The 20,784-nt window shown below is 38.7% G+C and overlaps 1 long non-coding RNA gene across 1 annotated transcript; it reads right to left on the minus strand.

The window, feature by feature from the left end:
• Window positions 1–5,264: 5,264 nt before the first annotated feature.
• Window positions 5,265–10,853, minus strand: LOC121694500. Its single transcript, XR_006025781.1, has 6 exons — window positions 10,751–10,853; window positions 9,238–9,354; window positions 9,014–9,114; window positions 8,628–8,695; window positions 8,394–8,507; window positions 5,265–5,447 (listed from the first exon to the last, which is right to left on the minus strand). It is a non-coding gene; the product is annotated as an uncharacterized LOC121694500 (long non-coding RNA).
• Between the last annotated feature and the right edge of the window lie 9,931 nt (window positions 10,854–20,784).

Below are 20,784 nucleotides of genomic sequence, written 5' to 3' on the forward strand. Positions count from 1 at the left end.
TCTTACTTAGGACATGTGGGCTTTGTATTTTTCAACTTTGTAACTTTTATACTTTTTAAACTATTAATTAAAAACTAGTCAAAATTTCCCCATAGACTTAACATGGGCTGATGACATCACAATAGAGCCGTTAAGCAATTAGAATCCTATGGCAGGTGTTCGGGCCACCTGGACCAACTGCCAGTCTCAGGCTTTAAGCATACAAACTGGCCCTATTAAGACTACACATCCTGTTCAACTGCTTCCTCTGCCAAAAACTGTTTCAAAATAAAAGTCCTCACTATAATATTTTACTGTTAAACAATTTAACCCTTTAAACTACTGAACTTTTTAACTGTTCAGCCATTGTAACTGTTACTTGTCATCAACTATGACTCCTACCCACTGTAGCTAGTTAGCTAAGTTAGCTAAGTAGCATGGTTAGCATAGTTAGCATGCTAGCATAGTTAGCATGCTAATTAGCATTTTTAGCAAAACTGTTAAAAATGATTAGCTAAGTTAGCTAAGTCACATGGTTAGCATAGTTAGCATGCTAGCATGTTAGCATGCTAGTTAGCATTTTTAGCAAAACTGCTTAAAATGATTAGCTAAGTTAGCTAAGTAACATGGTTAGCATAGTTAGCATGTTAGTTAGCATTTTTAGCAAAACTGCTTAAAATGATTAGCTAAGTTAGCTAAGTCACATGGTTAGCATGCTAGTTAGCATTTTTAGCAAAACTGCTTAAAATGATGAGCTAAGTCAGCTAAGTAACATGGTTACCATACTTAGCATTTTAACATTGTTAGCATGCTAGTTAGCATAGTAACTTGGTTAACATTATTATCTTTGTTAACATAGTTAGCATAACTGCTAGCAAACATTAGAGCCATTCCAAGTGTCAGTTATCGTCAACTATCTACCTAAATAATTTAACCATTTAAAGTATCCACTTATTTAACCGTTCAATCATTCCACCTATATTAAACCTTATCTACCAAGTAAATCATTTACCTATATAAACTATCCACCTATTTAACTGTTCAGTCATTCCAACTATATTAAACCTCATCTACCTAGCAACCAATATAGTTTGTTTTTACTTTGTATGATATTTGACATCATATTTTTTGCATTTTCATGCACTGTATTTCCTTCAGGAAATGCTTTTCTAGTTACAGTGCATGAAAATGCACTGTACTGTTCTTCCTAGGCTTCTTATTCTTATTCTTATTCTTCCGCTAACGCATTTAATGCAGCTTCAACCGTTTAACGTAGAAACTTCATTCAAACTATGTTACGTAGGTCTTACTTGGGACATGGGTGCTATGTATTTTTCAGCTTTGTAACTTTTATACTTTTTAAACTATTAATTAAAAACTAATGAAAATTTCCCCATTGACTTAACATTATGATTATGACATCACAATACGGCCGTTAAGCAATTAGAATCCTATGGCAGGTGTTCGGGCCACCTGGACCAACTGCCAGTCTCAGGCTTTAAGCATACAAACTGGCCCTATTAAGACTACACATCCTGTTCAACTGCTTCCTCTGCCTAAAACTGTTTCAAAATAAAAGTCCTCACTACAATATTTCACTATTAAACAATTTAACCCTTTAAACTACTGAACTTTTTAACTGTTCAGCCATTGTAACTGTTACTTATCATCAACTATGACTCCTACCTACTGTAGCTAGTTAGCTAAGTTAGCTAAGTAACATGGTTAGCATAGTTAGCATGCTAGCATGTTAGCATGCTAGTTAGCATTTTTAGCAAAACTGCTAAAAATGATTAGCTAAGTTAGCTAAGTCACATGGTTAGTATAGTTAGCATGCTAGCATGTTAGCATGCTAGTTAGCATTTTTAGCAAAACTGCTTAAAATGATTAGCTAAGTTAGCTAAGTCACATGGTTAGCATAGTTAGCATGCTAGCATGTTAGCATGCTAGTTAGCATTTTTAGAAAAAACTGCTTAAAATGATTAGGTAAGTTAGCTAAGTCACATGGTTAGCATAGTTAGCATGCTAACATGTTAGCATGCTAGTTAACATTTTTAGCAAAACTGCTTAAAATGATTAGCTAAGTTAGCTAAGTCACATGGTTAGCATGCTAGCATGTTAGCATGCTAGTTCGCAGTTTTAGCAAAACTGCTTAAAATGATGAGCTAAGTCAGCTAAGTAACATGGTTAACATACTTAGCATTTTAACATTGTTAGCATGCTAGTTAGCATAGTAACTTGGTTAACATTATTATCTTTGTTAACATAGTTAGCATAACTGCTAGCAAACATTAGAGCCATTCCAAGTGTCAGTTATTGTCAATTATCTACCTAAATAATTTAACCATTTAAACTATCCACTTATTTAACCGTTCAATCATTCCAACTATATTAAACCTTATCTACCAAGTAAATCATTTACCTATATAAACTATCCACCTATTTAACTGTTCAGTCATGCCAACTATATTAAACCTCATCTACCTAGCAACCAATATAGTTTGTTTTTACTCTGTATGATATTTGACATCATATTTTTTGCATTTTCATGCACTGTATTTCCTTCAGGAAATGCTTTTCTAGTTCTTATTTTTCTTCTTCTAACGCGTTTAATGCAGCTTCAACCGTTAAACGTAGAAACTTCATTCAAACTTTGTTACGTAGGTCTTACTTAGGACATTTGGGCTATGTAGTTTTCAACTTTGTAACTTTTATACTTTTTAAACTATTAATTAAAAACTATCAACATTTCCCCATTGACTTAACATTATGATTATGACATCACAATACGGCCGTTAAGCAATTAGAATCCTATGGCAGGTGTTCGGGCCACCTGGATCAACTGCCAATCTCAGGCTTTAAGCATACAAACTGGCCCTATTAAGACTACACATCCTGTTCAACTGCTTCCTCTGCCAAAAACTGTTTCAAAATAAAAGTCCTCACTACAATATTTCACTGTTAAACAATTTAACCCTTTCAACTACTGAACTTTTTAACTGTTCAGCCATTGTAACTGTTACTTGTCATCAACTATGACTCCTACCCACTGTAGCTAGTTAGCATGGTTAGCATAATTAGCGTGCTAGCATGTTAGCATGCTAGTTAGCATTTTTAGCAATGTTTTTAGCAAAACTGCTAAAAATGATTAGCTAAGTAACGTGGTTAGCATAGTTAGCATGCTAGCGTGTTAACATGCTAGTTAGCATTTTTAGCAAAACTGCTAAAAATGATTACTAAGTAACATGGTTAACATAGTTAGCATGCTATCATGTTAGCAAAACTGTTAAAAATGATTAGCTAAGTAACATAGTTAGCATGCTAGCATGCTAATTAGCATTTTTAGCAAAAAACTTGGTTAACATTATTATCTTTGATAACATAGTACCATAACTGCTAGCAAACATTAGGGCCATTCCAACTGTCAGTTATTGTCAATTATCTACCTAAATATACATCCTATACATCCTGTTGAACTGCTTCCTCTGCCAAAAACTGTTTCAAAATAAAAGTCCTCACTACAATATTTCACTGTTAAACAATTTAACCCTTTAAACTACTGAACTTTTTAACTGTTCAGCCATTGTAACTGTTACTTATCATCAACTATGACTCCTACCTACTGTAGCTAGTTAGCATGGTTAGCATAGTTAGCATTGCTAACATTGTTAGCAAAACTGCTAAAAATGATTAGCTAAGTCACATGGTAAGCATACTTAACATGTTAGCATGCTAGTTAGCATAACTACTAAAAATGATTAGCTAAGTTAGCTAAGTCACATGGTTAACATAGTTAGCATTTTAACATTGTTAGCATAGTAACTTGGTTAGCATTATTATCTTTGTTAACATAGTTAGCATAACTGCTAGCAAACATTAGAGCCATTCCAAGTGTCAGTTATCGTCAACTATCTACCTAAATAATTTAACCATTTAAACTATCCACTTATTTAACTGTTCAGTCATTCCAACTATATTACCTCATCTACCTAGCAACCAATATAGTTTGTTTTTACTCTGTATGATATTTTACATCATATTTTTTGCATTTTCATGCACTGTATTTCCTTCAGGAAATGCTTTTCTAGTTATTATTATTCCGCTTACCACTTTTTCCGTACGCTATTTCTCTTGAACAGTTTAACTTAGAAACTTCATTCAAACTTTGTAACGTAGGTCTTCAAACAGATCGGGTTGGTATGACTTTTCAACTTTGAAACTTTTATACTTTTTAAACTATTAAAGAAAAACTTTTTAAAAATCCCCATAGACTTAACATTGCCGATTGTGACATCATAATACGGCCGTTAAGCAATTAGAATCCTATGGCAGGTGTTCAGGCCACCTGCAGCCTCAGGCTTTAAGCATACAATCTGGGTCAATTAAGACTACACATCCTATTCAACTGTTTCCTCTGCCCAAAACTGTTTCAAAATAAAAGTCCTCACTACAATAATCCACTGTTAAACAATGTAACCCATTAAACTACTGAACTTTTTACATTCAACTTTTAAACGGTCTACTTTAAAAACTATCATTAAACTATCTATCTATTAAACTAGCTGTCTATCAACAACTTTTTAACTATCTACATTCAACTTTTAAACTATATACATTCACTAGCTGTCTATCAACAACTTTTAACTTGTCATCAACTATGTCAACACTTTTCATCAACTATGACTCCTACCCACTGTAGCTAGTAAGCATGGTTAGCAAAGTTAGCATTGCTAACATTGTTAACATTTTTAACAAAACTGCTAAAAATGATTAGCTAGGTTAGCTAAGTCACATGGTTAGCATAGTTAGCATGCTATCATTTTTAGCAAAACGGCTAAAAATGATTAGCTAGGTTAGCTAAAGTAACATGGTTAGCATAGTTAGCATGCTAACATGTTAGTTAGCATAGTTAGCATAACTGCTAAAAATGATTAGCTAAGTAACATGGTTAACATGCTAACATTGTTAGCATGCTAATTAGCATAGTTAGCACAACTACTAAAATGATAAGCTTGGTTAGCTAAGTCACATGTTAACATAGTTAACATTGCTAGCATTGAAACTACGCTGTAAAATCCAACATGGTTAAAGCCTCAACTACAAATTACCGTTGAATAAACGTTGATATTGCAACATTGCTTCAACATTTTACCTTTATTAGCCTATGCAACTTGCAGTAGGCCTATCACACACAAAAATTATAAACACCTCCATCAAGAACCAGTCAACTTATATATGTTTTTACATTATTTTATTTTGATTTGTTTTACAACATAAATGACCAATCCAAACTCAGGTGTATGTGGTGCGAGAGGCTGTGCATGTAAACCGATGGCATCATTCAGCAACAGCAGGGAGTGTCTTCCGACGACCACCACCACCCACCCTTTCCGGTGCATACTTCAAATAACTTCCCATGGTGTCCATTAATCAGGTCAGGGTGGTTTTGTGTTCGCTGAAGACAGCATCTAAACAGGAAACAACAAACCATTATTGTCAAAAACTATTGAAAAAGCCTGTGGATATTCTCCGGGATTTGAATCAGGGATATTCCGATCACTGAACTTCCAAATAACGTCCATCAGTCACACTGTGTGAAGTAAGCGGCGCCAGGGAATGTCTAATAAGGGCTCTGGCGGCGCCCTAATTAGCAAGTTCCTAGCTAACGAATGTTACGCGGTTTCTAAACTAAAACATTTTTTGTCACATACAGCAAACATCCCCTCATCATCCGCTAGTTGCCTGTCCCCTGAATACCATGTAAAAAAAAACGTAGTCTCTGTGGACAGCCCAGGCTCCAAAAACGGCCTGGGGCCTGTACTACGAAGCAGGTTTACTGGCTTATCTGGGTAACTTTGAGAGTAACTTGATCACGTGTGGCGTAACTTCTCGATTAGCCCGTACTACGAAAGGTGGATAGGTTTTAACCGAGGTATGCTGCCATGGCAATTTACGCTGCATCTCAAACCTGGTCCGAGCAGGTTATGTTCTTGGTTAACCCGAGGTTTCCATTTAACTACACCCTTTATAAGTACCACACCTCCACGTACAACTTGTCTGCGAATACCTGATGATTCATACGACATTGGAGCACAAATCGTGAGGGGCTCTCTTTGCCGGGCTGAGTGTTTTTAGAGACCACCAGAATCCGCTGACATTACCAGAAGATATTCTTTATGGACGATATAGATTCTCAGCCGAGGGAATTCGTTATCATTGTCATCTGATCGAGGCAGACGTTTCTAATGTCACCCGCCATAGCAATGCCCCTTACGATAGAGCAGATAATTTGCCTTTCGTTAAGATAGTTTGCCAGTGGACAATTCATTCCATCGGTGATGCTGAATATCTGACCAAGAATAGGCTACTGTATGTCCGAAAATAAATCGGACATAGCCCACAGTGTGCTGAACATCTGAGCAAGAATACTGTATGTCCGAAAATAAATCACCCTTTTAACATAAAACTTGAATGTGATACTACCCTGCACATAAAGGCTGCACATTTCCACAGCACCAGGATCCGACCGAATGCCTCCCTCACCCCCCTCCAAATCAGCCTTCCACTATTATTTGCGATGGCCAACTCATCTGCTACTGTAAAACACTCTGGTGCCTTTCCTCCTACAGTAACCTAGTGTTCAAAGACACCTTTTTTCTTGTTAGCTGTAAAACAGAGGCCAAGTGAAGGCTACAGTCCTAAGAATAGCCTACAACATATTTTCATAATTAAGAAATATGAATGCAAGCTATAACTATATAAACCTACAATTCTGATATGTTTTTGTGTTTCATTTTCACCTGCCGCCATGTGCGTTTGGCACTGGTGTTGCATCTGAAATGTTCACAGGATTAGGCATACAGTAAATCAGTCAATGGGGGCTACTTAAACATTCAATTATCCTTATGAATTGATATGCCTGCTTCTGAATTGTGTTGCATCTGTAGGCCTTTTCTCAAAATAAGCACTTTAAGTACAGTATTTCAACTCATTTCAGACATTCCGCTAGCTATTAATCCTCCGTAACACATATTTGAACATGTGGAAATAAAACTTTACTTTTAGGCATTTTAGGCTACCCGATCTGCAATACGTTGCCAACAGCCTTGCCTTGCTTTGTTCACTGCCGACGTATTTGATTTTTGTCGTAGAGTGGGGTTTAATTCCTCATAACTTGTCATAATAATTGTGCATTCCTCATCCGTAAAATAAGGTGATCGCGTCATTGAAAGTGGACTTGCGCTGCAACCCGCCCCTTTTATGTGAACTCCAATTAGGTTAACCTCGGTTCAACAAATCAACTTCCTAATCAGCGTCGTAGTACCGATTAACACCACTTAAGATAACCAGGTTTTGTCAACCCCGGTTTAACAAAGTAACCCTGGGTTACATCTGGGTAGGTTAAGCTCCCTTCGTAGTACAGGCCCCTGGTCTAGTCTGGACCATGAAACATAACAAGCTGTTCCAGCTGTTCTGTTGAACATCAACAGAAGTGACATTACCCAACATCTCTTGGAGCACCTTTAATGCAAACTACTCAGCTTGTGTGACAAATAAAAGCAAACCTACACTAGCAGCCTTGAAGTCAGGTGCAATAGTTATGGTTATGGTTATGGATTTAGCAGACGCCTTTGTCCAAAGCGACACATAAATACAAAACAACATAATAATATTTAAAATTGAACAGGGAACAGATTAAAATGTAGGTCAAATATAGTAAGGAGAATAGTTGTAGTACACAATAATATCAATTCAAGCAATAGCCTAATAAAAAGCAATGTAAAAAAGGGGAAAGGCAATAATAAAACAATAATGTCAATTCAATCAATATTATAAAAACAATGACATGCTAAGACTACATTAAGGAGAATATCAATAATAAACAATAATGTCAAATTAATTAACAGCCCAATTAAAATAAAACAACATTATATAAACCATAACACATAAGCGCTTAAACAACTAAGTATATGTTGAATAGGAATGTCTTTAGACCCCTCTTAAACGACCCAAAACTACCACAGGAACGGAGAGCACTGGGCAGTTCATTCCACCAACATGGAACCACTGAAGAAAAGAGTCTGGAATTAGACCCAGTTTTCATGACTGGTCGACACAACATACGCTCACCAGAAGACCGCAGTGGGTGGTTGGGGATGTAAGGCTTGATTATTGAATTAAAATAACAAGGAGCAGATCTAGTTAGTGTCCTATAGGCCAAAGTGAGAGATTTAAATTTAATTCTGGCTACTATAGGGAGCCAATAGTTAGAAGTAAAGCAGATGTGTATACACCAACATTATAAAGTTTGGGGTACACTTAGAAATGTCCGGTGCATTTCTTTTGATAAAGAGGACCTTTTTTTAAAGTGACCCAACACGTCTAAGCAGCAGTATGTCTGTGTGATATCATACCTAATTGCAACATTGCCTGCAGCAGCTCTTGCCTTCTTGCCTACACCACCTTTCCTCCCCCATCTGACTTGCAATAGCAGCTTCTGGCTCCAGGCTGGGACTGCTGGATAGCACCTAAAAAAATAAAACAGCAATTGCCATACATTTTGTTATTGTTGATAAAGGTAAAAATCATAGCATCAAAACAATAAGTAAGGTAAGTCAATCAGGTGTACAAACAAAAATGATAATTACCTTCTGAAGGCACCCTCACCACCATCACCATCTATGTAAGTCTTGATATCAGTTTACTTGTGAGGGCTCTGCCAGTAAAAGATGAGTAAAAGATAAGATTAAACAAAATGATGCATCCTGTACAATAAATTGAATTGCTGTACAATTACTAAAATAATGATTATGATCAGTTTGGCAGATATTCACAACACTACTAACATTACCACCAACACAATGGTAAAATGGCTAAATTCAAGACTATTTTAAGTAGCTGCAATAATCCTGATTAGTTTATGTATTAATGCATTACATAGCACATGTCAAGCAAATTAGAGCATGCACAATAACATAACCCATAGCCCTCACCATGGAACAAAAAAAAAACCATTCAAAACACAAACACTTACACCATTTTGAAGGCAGCAGCCATGGCTTTTTAGACATCATCAAGTAGCAGGTAGTGCCATCCAGACGGACTGACATTGCCCTGGATAGTTGATGGAGCCCACTACACAGTCATAACAACAAACACATGAAAAGAGGGGATAAACTAAACACAGTTACAGACACAAATACATGCTTACACATTATAATGCTATATGCGATTCTACGTGTGTGTGTGTGTGTCTACCTGGTGAGTGAACTCTCTTGCGGGCTTAGAACTTCTTCAGTATGGAAGTGGCACACATTTGGAATATTCCAGAATGCACTCAGCGTTCTCAGGGCAGCAGTCCTCACAACACACCGACTGCAAACAGAGGGAACACATGGAGACTAAGATTAATAAGTTCCAAAACACACAGAACATGAAAAGACCATCACTGAAGCACTACTTCACTCACATGCATCTTAAATAAACACATGCCTCAGTGCAAGTCAGGTACATCAAACAAGGGCCAAATAAGGGCTAAGAAATGAAAAACATGTAGCCTAACACTACCCTTCACAAACTAAAGATCCTTTTACTTGTCGGCATATCCACCCATCATACTTGCCCCCATTCACATCCATTATATGACAGGTCTGTTAATGACCATGGCTATACTAAACTGCAGTTCCTTAGTTCCTTAAATCAGTGAGTATAGTGGGTATAGATATAACTTATGAATGACTTTATTGATTGTTTTACAGGTCATCTTTCCAGTTAACACGTTATAGCAACACTACATGTATATTATGTATGTATAATAATGTAATAATGTAAAAATAATGTTACCTACCTATGTCCCATGGAAGTTCACAAGGTAACCGTTATTACTGCTACTTAAAGTTAACAACCTCCATATGTGTCTGTAACGTTAGCCTGCATGGCAACAGCCACTTTAAATGTAGCTGTTAGCTATCGTAACACCCCCAATTATCACTTTTGTTCAGAAATTCTAAAACAACGATGTTTTTTAACACTTCAAAATAACATTTACTAAATGAACCTTACATTTTTCAGCAGCCATAGTTGTGTAGATTTGAACAAAATCTGGTTTGGTTCTTAACGGGAGCATTTACTGCCTGAAATATCCGATTTTGTTTACCACGCTCGGAGTTATAGTGCTGGCCTGATGGGTCGCCTATTTACACCGTTTCAACGGCACATGGACGGTTAGACCGATAATTCTCGTCGTGAAATTAAAATTCGACTGGAGCTCCAAGCGGTTGTGTACACGCAGCCTTACAACACTGTTTACAGCTCCTCGAGTCACGGTAAAATGTAATTTTTGGTACATAGCTAATTTAGATACACCTATGTTGTGGGTGGTTGCGTTTCTATAGGAGTCCGCTGTCTTGGTTTGTATAGAAATGGATATTAAGTGACACATACACGCAAGACGGTGGAAATACGGGACCGGTGGAAATAGGGGGAGTTACGATAAGTTAGCTATATAACTTACTTGCGCCTGATATTTCATTCAAACTAAAACTCTAGAATACATTTATAGCGACATCACAGACAGATAGATATGATGTATGATATAAACTATCATTCCAGATATTCCACACAATAATGAAGTTAGTTAGTAGCTGGGAAAGTTAGCTTGCTAGCTAATTCTAACATGACTAACAGCTTTGGTTAACATTCGATTATGAAACAGTATAATTCGAATAAATTCCCGTTTTCAATAGCCATACAAAAGTACTGTAATTCTTACCTTGGATATGATAACGGTAGAGTTTCTACAGCTTACACATGCAGTCAGATGCATGACAGTAACGGTTGAAGTCACTTGTGGGCTGGAGTTCAAAAAAGTCAGTCAGGGGACTTCCGGTATGAGGTGTGCGGAGTAGACGCATAGGCAACTGGCTCCCACGACTTAACTTTCAGTTTACCTTTAAAACCTCTCTTTTTCTAAAAATTGTAGTTTGCAAAAGGCTAGTGTAACTATACCGACTATTTTTTACGTCTCGACTATGTCTAAAACTAAGGGCAAGCAAGATAAAGATGCCTCTTCTTCGTCTGCTGGCGTCACGCTAGCAGAACTTAGCTCTCTGTTAGAAGAGCACAGGAAAGCATTATCTGCAGACTTTAAGTCATCTTTTGAAGCTTTGACAACCACACTGGACGGATTGCACTCGACTGTTGCAGACCATGGGCAGCGGATCAGTTCTTTGGAAGACAACTCTAATGAGGTGGTCGATCGTCTCCAGCAGTTAGAGGAAGCCTCTGCAGCCCTCCAACAAGACAACATGTCGCTTAGAACGAAGCTAGCCGACCTGGAGGGACGCAGTAGGCGCCAAAACATCAGGATTATTGGCCTACCTGAGTCGCTGGAGGGGCCACGGCCAACCACGTTCTTTTCCCAACTACTTGTCTTTGGCACTGAAGTCCTCTCTTCACCCCCTGAGCTCGATCGGGCCCACCGAAGCCTCGCACCCAAGCCTGCTACAGGAGATAAGCCACGACCTGTCATCATACGCCTCCATCGCTTCCAAGTTAAGGACCTGCTCGCCCGGGAGGCTCGTAGACGAGGTGACCTGTTCTACAAGGAGCACAAGATTCGACTCTACGAAGACTACAGCCCCGACGTACTGAAGCAACGAGCCGAGTACAAAAACTCCATGGCGGAACTTTACAGACGCGGGTTCAAACCGGCTCTCCTGTACCCAGCCAAGCTCCGTATCACCCTCCCCAGCGGCGAGAAGACATGGATCCGGTCTGTTCTGGAGGCTAACAAGTTTGTCCAGGACTTGAACCAAAAATCGTAAGCCAGTGAATTCACGTAGCAAACCTATGCAAACTAAATGGTATCGTTATGGCCTTTAATGTGTGGCGAGATGTGCTCTTTCCAGTTTAGTCATGTTCTCTGGCTTGTTGTTAAATGTGCGTTAGCGTTGGCTGCAGCTAAGCGTGATGCTAGCAATTTGGGTTTGTTTGCAGACACCTTCCAAAATGTTATCTGCGGTAGCCGATGGTAAAACGTTCCTGTTTCACTGTTTAATCATATTTTCGACAGGTTTTCAATAGCGTGTTCAATATAATATCTGCACTTGCTTATTGCACTAGTTTATGTTTTTTAATGAGGTTTTTAAGATGCAATGTTTTCACTGATTAAGTCGTGGAATCAGCGCGATAGATTTGTGGAAGTGGGTGGATGACGTACCATAGAATTCTAAGTGTCCATGGTGTCACATACTAATATAAATTGATATTTTTAAAAATATATATATATAAATGTTGTTCCTCTGATGGGATATAGTACAATCATACTAAAGTTGTTGTTTGTGTATTAAGATCTCTACTTAGAATTTTGATCTGAACATCAAAAATGTCATATGGTGTGACTGTCCGGCCTATGTGAGACCTTAATAATATGAGTATATATCCAAATAAAGTATACATAATTGACAGCTATATAGTGCAAGTGAATTAATTAGGTGTTTTTAATGCCCACATAAAGTTTTGATGTCTATGCATAATGTCCAAGCAAGTTATGACCAAATACATTTTGTCCGTAAAATGAGCGTCATACGGTGTGACACTGTAATGCATATTTTGAACGGGCAATAATTTGGACATCTTAATGATGAAGAGGCCCCCACTCAACCAGGAAGTTGTGATAACATCTCTGGAGTGGTTTGCAAGGTCAAGAGGTGAGTTCTGCTTTACTTATTTTTAGTTAAAAAGCTCTGTATCTGACATCATCAATAGTGGTCAATGTTTTGTGTCTTATGGTGTGACAGCATTTACATAAAAATGTAAAATTTTTCACAAATTGTACTTATTAATTCTTAAAAAGCATTACTGCCATGTGGCAGATTACATGTTGAGTAAAAGCTATCGGTTTTTAGTTAGCTAAAAGATTAGCATAACTGATGAAAATGTCATATGGTGTGACGCTGTGTCATATGGTGTGACAGTTTTTCAAGTCACACCATATGACACATCAGTCACACCATATGACATACACTTTATTTTACATGATTATTTATATAAATAAATATTAAATATATATATATTTAAAAACATTAATGGAATAATATTATATTTTTGTAAAATGTAATGTAAAAATTATCTATACATTTAATGTTTCTCTTTTCCATTTTTATATTTTACGTAACCATGTTTTACCATGTTGACTATTCTGTGCATGTTAAAATATCGTATTCCTACGTTTCCTGTCAGTGTGAGGCAGACATGTCCAGCAAGGAGAGGACACGCCAGTACAGAGCAAGACTGAATAATGATCCTGCAAGGAGAGAGGAAATCCTAAGGGAAAGGAGGAAAAAGTAAATAGATCAAGCCAGTTCACACAAGACAGACTATCCTAAAGGCTAACTTTACTATAGGAAAGGTTGAGGTCTAGGTCGCAATCTGCATAGTGAAACTTAAACACAGTACAGGGTCATATTATCAAGATGGTGAATCTGAAATGAAAAGTAAAAAAATTGTAGTCATTATATTATTTTTTTTTTTTACAGGTATGAAAAGAAGAAACAAAAAGGACAAATTAAATCCTTCAGTATGCATTCGCTTCCTCCGTCTAAACAAGGCAAATTGACAGAGAAATGGAGAAATGCACACAAAAAACACAGAAAAAGAAAACAGGAAGTTGATGCCATTATGAACCTGACCCCTCCATCTCTTGAAGGTTCAATAAATGAATGTGATGCTGCAACCCCAACAAACTGCAGCACACCATCAGAGCCTTCTGTCCCTTCACATCCTTCCACCAATTCTCCACCTGTGAGGCACTCTGAAAAAATGCGGTCCCTCCAAAACAAGTACAAGGTTCAGAATGACAATCTAAGGAAAGAACTGAAGAAAATGAAAAAGCAGAATCTGGAACTTATGAATAAACTGACAAAAAGAACATCTGAAATCAGAAAAATATAGAAAGAAAATACAGCGGACAACACAGGGAAAGCCTGGTGGTACTGTCAGTGAAGCTTTTCAGCCCAGAGCTCCCAAAAAAATGGCCAGTGAGAGGAAAAAAAGGGTTGAATCTTTCCTGCTTTTAGACGAGAACAGCATTTTGCTTCCAGGAAAAAAGGACACAATTGGGAGAGGAGAGAAGAAACAAAGAAGGATCCTCACAAGTGCACTTCAAGACCTTCACACACAGTACAATGAGAACAGTGATGAAATGCACAGAATGTCTTACAGGCAATTCACCAGATATAAGCCGTTTTACATCACTGAACCAAAGCCATGTGATCGCAACACCTGTGCATGCCATCAACATGAAAATATGAGGCTTCTGATCACCACTATCTCAAAAAGAGGACTAATCACAACAACAAGTCTTTCCACACTGTTGTCATCAATATGCTGAAGCACAAATAATGACTTGTGCATGAGGCGACAGTGCACCGAATGCTGTTTTGAACTGGTCAAAGTCAGAGCACATGATCCTGCTGAGAGTGTCACATGGGAACAGTGGCAGAAAGAGGATGTTACAGTTGGAGAAAAAACCTACAAGAACTGGGTAAAAAGAACAAAAAGGGGATCAGTTGGCAATCTTCTGGAAGTGTTCCAGAAAGATCTAGAAGAGCTGGCTGAACACCATTACAACTGGATTCACCAGGTTAGGCAGTTTCAACATCTCAAAGAGAACTTGCAGAGCAACGAGATGGTTCTTCATATTGATTTCAGTGAAAACTATGCTTGCAAGCTTAATACTGAAATTCAAGCCTTTCACTTTGGGGGAAACCGGCAGCAAGCAACTCTGCATACCGGGATGGCCTATGGTACTAGGGGGGTCCCTGAGCTATGCAACAGTATCACAGTCTCTGAGACATGATGAAAGGGCGGTGTGGGCTCACATCAAGCCAGTCCTAGAGGATTTCAAGGGCAAAAGTGACCATGATATTGACACACTCCATATCTTAAGTGATGGTCCAGCAACGCAGTACCGAAATCGTACCAACTGTTTTCTACTCAGCACGGTTCCATATACTTTGGGTTTTACAAAGATAACCTGGAACTTTTCAGAGAGGTCCCATGGAAAGGGGGCTCCTGACGGAGTTGGTGGAGCCCTGAAGCGCTGTGCTGACAAATATGTTCATGGAGGTGGAGATCTACAGACACCCAAAGATCTCTTTAATTACCTTCAAGATAACACAGAAAAGGTGAATATCAGATGGGTGGAAGATTACGAGATTGTTGGAATAGATGGCTTGCTTCCTCCGACAGTGTGCCCTGTGGTTGGAATCAGCAACACACATCAAGTGCTGTCCTTTTCACCTGGGGAAATATTCTACAGACGCCTTAGCTGTTTTTGCCAGTACCCAGAGATGTGCCCCTGCTTTCAGCCCAAGAAACTGCAGCTCACTGCTTCTAATGTGGAAAGTACCTCTCAAGATTTCACCTGGCAGCCAAATGAAACAACCCACCCAGAGTATAACTCTGATTCTGATGATGACACCAGCTACACTGTGGGGAAGTTTGTTATTGTGACCTATGATGCCAGGCCATATGTGGGCCAAATCATGAATATATGTGGTAATGAGGCTGAAATTAATTGCATGATACAGGTTGGTGGCAAGAACAGCTTCATCTGGCCAAATAAAACAGACTGTATATTCTATAGTTGCAGTCAAATTGCATGTTCAATATCTGAACCAGAACCACTTAACAGGTCTGCCAAACTCTCTGACATTGACTGGAGGAGCTTTAATATGGTCTGAAGGTTTCAGTGTCCACTGAATTTTATATTATTGATCAGTTCATATGTGAATGATTTGTACCGTTTTACTGTTTGCTGAAAATAAGCCATTGTTGTAACACAACTAATATGTGAATGATTTTTTACTGTTTGTTGAAAATAAGCCATTGTTGTTGTAACACAACTAATATGTGAATGATTTTTAACTGTTTTTTGAAAATGTACCATTGTTGTTATTACCCAGTTATGTGAATGATTTTTACTGTTTACTGAAAATGTGCCATTGTTGTTACAGTGCAACTAATATGTGAATGATTTCTAAAGTTTTCTGAAAATGTAGGCCTACCATTGTTGATATAACCCAATTAATATGTGAATGATTTTTACTGTTTGCTGAAATTGTTATAACCCAATTAGTTTGTGTGAACTGTTTTTACTTGAATGTTTAATGTATAAAACACTTTTTTGCCTTGACAAATTGTGTTGTGGTGCAGTTCATCATATGGTGTGACGCCATGTCATTTGGTGTGACATTCACATTTGTGAGAAAAAAAAGGCTTTGTTACTGATAAATCATGAAAATGTCAATAGAGCACAAAGGAAATAGTGCTAGCAAAAGTCTTAAGCATTTTCATAAGATTATTACAAGGTTTATCAGAATTAATCTAAAATACATTGAAAGATTGAGGAGATATGCTGTATTCCGCATGATGATTTAGAAGAATAATGTAAAATATACCAGATTTTAACAAGGAAATGTTAAATATCAAAGCAGTCATAATAAAAATATATGGTGAAGTGAATAAATTAAGAAAGAAAATACTAATTTTCATTTTATATAAAATAGCTTTCACGTCACACCATATGACAATTTTGGGTACTGATACAGCAAATTGTTGAATATATAGAGATTTCGTAAAAAATTCTAAAAAACCACATATATATTTGCAAATCACAAAGTCAAAGCAACACAAATAAAACAATTTCAGGGATAATATGACAAGTTTTTTAAAAATACTTTTTTGGGGCTTATATGTCAACCACCCAAGTATCAAAATATGCTGATCAATGAATCAGTGAGTTTCATGCTGCTGCTGTTTCTTGCAGCAGCAGCAACAGGGTTTGGGGTGGGAGGGGGGTGGGTTGTGTGGTGGGAGAGGGTGGGAGGGGTGTGTTTTTGTCACTGTTTTGTAAGTTTTCTTTTATTGTGCGTTTTGTTAGTGTATTTTCCTATTATTTTTATGCTACTGCTATCCACAATGTTAGACTCAGTCAGGTGCTTTATTCCCTCTCTCTGGCGCTTAGTTGTGGGCGGGACTTGGCGGGGACATTCATAGAAGCTACATTTCCACTCATGCAGTCAATCACATTATATGATGGCTAGTACAGTCTCCTTGTCTGCACCAAGTGGTGCTGTTCGATTTACTAGTTGGAATGTTAAAGGCCTGAACTCTCCTGTCAAGCGTAACAAAGTGATGAACCATCTTAAAACCCTTAACACTAAAATAGCCTTTTTACAAGAGACTCACCTCTTGCCATTAGACCATGTTAAACTTCATAGAGGTTGGGTGGGCCAACTTTATCACTCCTCATTTTCAAGCAAGGCACGGGGGACGGCAATTCTGATTCATAAATCAATTCCCTTCTCAGCGTCCACTGTCATTTCAGACCCTAATGGACGTTTTGTAATTGTTACAGGTAGAATTGGAGCCAATAACCTGGTGTTGGCAAATGTGTATGGCCCAAATTGGGATAATGAGAACTTTTTTAAGAACTTTTTTTTCTCTCTCTCTGATCTAAACTCTCACCAGCTTATCCTTGGTGGTGACTTCAACTGCTGTCTTGACCCCTCGCTTGATCGCTCATCTAATAAGCCTTGTGTTCCATCTAAGTCGTCTAAAGCTATCCAGCTATTCATGGAACAGTACGCCATCTCAGACGCCTGGCGCTTTTTTAACCCTAGCACCAAGCAGTTCTCATTCTTCTCTCCTGTCCATGGCACGTTCTCACGAATAGATTTCTTTCTCATTGATAATAAGCTCCTCTCCTCTGTCACGTCTTATTCCTACAATCCCATTGTAATTTCAGACCATGCAACTGTTGTCATGGATGTCTCCTTCCCAGGCAGATCTCTCTCCCGCTCTCCCTGGCGCTTTAATTCGTTGTTACTCTCTGACACCAACTTTATTAGCACAATTAGTAGTCGTATTGATCTTTTTATATCTACTAATGTCAACCCAGATGTATCTGCAGGTGCTATATGGGAGTCATGTAAAGCTTACTTAAGAGGTGAAATAATATCTTACTCTGCCTATCAGAAAAAGATTGCTAGGGGAAAAAAAGTCTCTCTCTCCAACGATATAGCAGAGCTGCAGTCAAAGTGTGTAGACACACCTGATGCTGACGTTTTCAAAGAACTACTCACAAAGAAGGCAGAATATGACATTCTGGCCTCCAATGAAACGGCAGAGTCCCTTTTAAAAACACGTCATAATTATTATGAGTTTGGAGATAAACCAAGTAAATTGCTTGCTCACCAAATTCGGCAGTCCTCCTCAGCAATGCACATCAACCAGATTAACACAAATATTGGAACAACTATTAACCCTCAATCCATTAACAATCAGTTCAAAGACTTTTATGCTTCATTATACTCCTCTGAGTGCCTTAATAGTGAAACACAATATGAACACTTTTTTAGTTCCTTAGATATTCCTTCTATCAACTCTGACGTGGCATCTAGCCTGGACGCACCATTTACAATAAATGAACTTAGGAGTGCTTTAATGCTTATGCAGAATGGGAAATGCCCTGGCCCTGATGGTTTCCCTGCCGAATTTTTTAAAACATTTGCAGATACACTGTCCCCACTGCTACTTAACATGTTTAATGAATCGCTGAAAAGTGGCTCTCTTTCTCTCACATTACGTCAGGCTACGATCTCTCTTATATTGAAAAAGGATAAAGACCCCCTGTCCTGTAGTAATTATCGCCCACATTACGTCAGGCTACGATCTCTCTTATATTGAAAAAGGATAAAGACCCCCTGTCCTGTAGTAATTATCGCCCACATTACGTCAGGCTACGATCTCTCTTATATTGAAAAAGGATAAAGACCCCCTGTCCTGTAGTAATTATGGCCCCATCTCTCTGCTCTGTGCAGATGTCAAAATACTGGCTAAAATGCTGGCTAGACGTCTAGAGTGTGTCCTTCCAAATATCATCGCCGCAGACCAAACAGGGTTTGTAAAAAACAGACATTCCTTTCATAATATCAGACGACTGTTCGACATTCTGTATTCACCCACAACCTCTGACAAACCTGAGCTGGTCATTTCAATGGATGCCGAAAAGGCATTTGACCGTGTGGAGTGGCCCTACCTGTTTTACACATTAAAACGTTTTGGCTTTGGCAATATATTTATATCATGGATTAGGCTTTTGTATACATCCCCTCTTGCTTGTGTCCGCACAAATAATGACTTTTCTGACTATTTCTCCCTCAAACGTGGTACCCGTCAGGGCTGCCCACTCTCTCCGTTGCTGTTCGCCATTGCCATTGAACCTCTAGCAGTAGCCCTCAGGTCCAGTCAGATGCAGGGCATCTCAAGAGGCGGCATAGAACATAAGGTATCCCTGTACGCCGATGACCTCTTGGTCTTTCTTTCTTGTCCAGACAAATCTATTCCCCTTGTACTAACTGTGTTGAAAGACTTTGGGCATATTTCAGGTTATAAATTAAATCTGCATAAAAGCGAACTTATGCCAGTTAATGCGGCGGCCTCATCCTATCCCCTCTCAAAGTTACCATTCAGAACGTCTCTGGAGCACTTTAAATATCTGGGTATCTGTGTAACAAAAAACTATTCAGAACTATTTAAATGTAACTTCTCCCCTCTTTTAGCCAGGCTATCCCAAGACGTCCACCGGTGGTCACTCTTGCCTCTGTCTCTCGCTGGTCGGATAAATTGTATTAAAATGAATGTACTGCCCAAGTTCTTGTATCTTTTCCAGTGCGTACCTATTTTCCTCCCTAAACCCTTCTTCCATTCTCTTGATAGCTTAATCTCACAATTTATTTGGAACAAAAGCACCCCTAGACTCAAAAAAGAAATTCTACAAAAACCTAAACAGTTGGGCGGCCTGGCTCTACCCAATTTTTTGCTTTACTATTGGGCTGCAAACATTAGAACACTATTGCATTGGTGCCACACCAACAGCCAGTCTCCACCATGGCTGCAGGTTGAGGAAGCCTCATGTAGTCCCTCCTCTCTGATGTCCCTGTTGTGCCTCCCCCCGACTTCGTCACCAACTGCACACTCTAGTAGTGTTGTAGTGAAAAACTGCCTTAGAATCTGGAATCAGTTTAGGCGGCACTTTAGGCTACAGGTAATACCTGTCTTAGCCCCAGTACATTCTAACCCTCTGTTCACCCCATCAGTTATTGACAAGGCTTTTCTGATCTGGAAAGACCTAGGTATTGTGTCAATAAAACAGCTTTACATTAGTGGCATATTTGCTTCCTTCAGCCAGCTAACTCAGGTTTTCAATTTGCAGCCCACTCATTTCTTTAGATACTTGCAAGTCAGAGATTTTGTTCGCAGTCATTTTCCTGGCTTCCCTGCCCTCCCTTCTCCTACTCTCACTGATACCATACTTGGTGTTAACCCCAATCTCAAAGGTTCCATTTCAATACTGTACAATACTCTTCTCAAAAGTCAGACAACAACCTCTGATGCTTTACGCAATGCTTGGTCTGCAGAGCTTGGTGAAGATATAGGTCCTGCCGCCTGGGAGCATGCCCTGAATTGGGTCCATTCCTCGTCTGTCTGTGCTCGCCATGGAGTTTTACAGTGCAAAGTGATTCACAGAGTACACTGGTCTAAAAGTAAGCTTGCTCGTATCTACCCTGACATTGATCCAAACTGTGACAAATGTCACCAAGGACCAGCCAATCTCAGTCACATGTTCTGGTCTTGCCCCTCCCCTGCCCCTCCCCTGCCCCTCCCCTGCCCCTCCCCTGCCCCTCCCCTGCTCCTTTCTGGGCATGCACTTTTGACTCCCTCTCAGCCATCACATCT

The sequence above is a fragment of the Alosa sapidissima genome, chromosome 2 (assembly GCF_018492685.1).
Source record: "Alosa sapidissima isolate fAloSap1 chromosome 2, fAloSap1.pri, whole genome shotgun sequence".
Classification (NCBI taxonomy): domain Eukaryota; kingdom Metazoa; phylum Chordata; class Actinopteri; order Clupeiformes; family Clupeidae; genus Alosa; species Alosa sapidissima.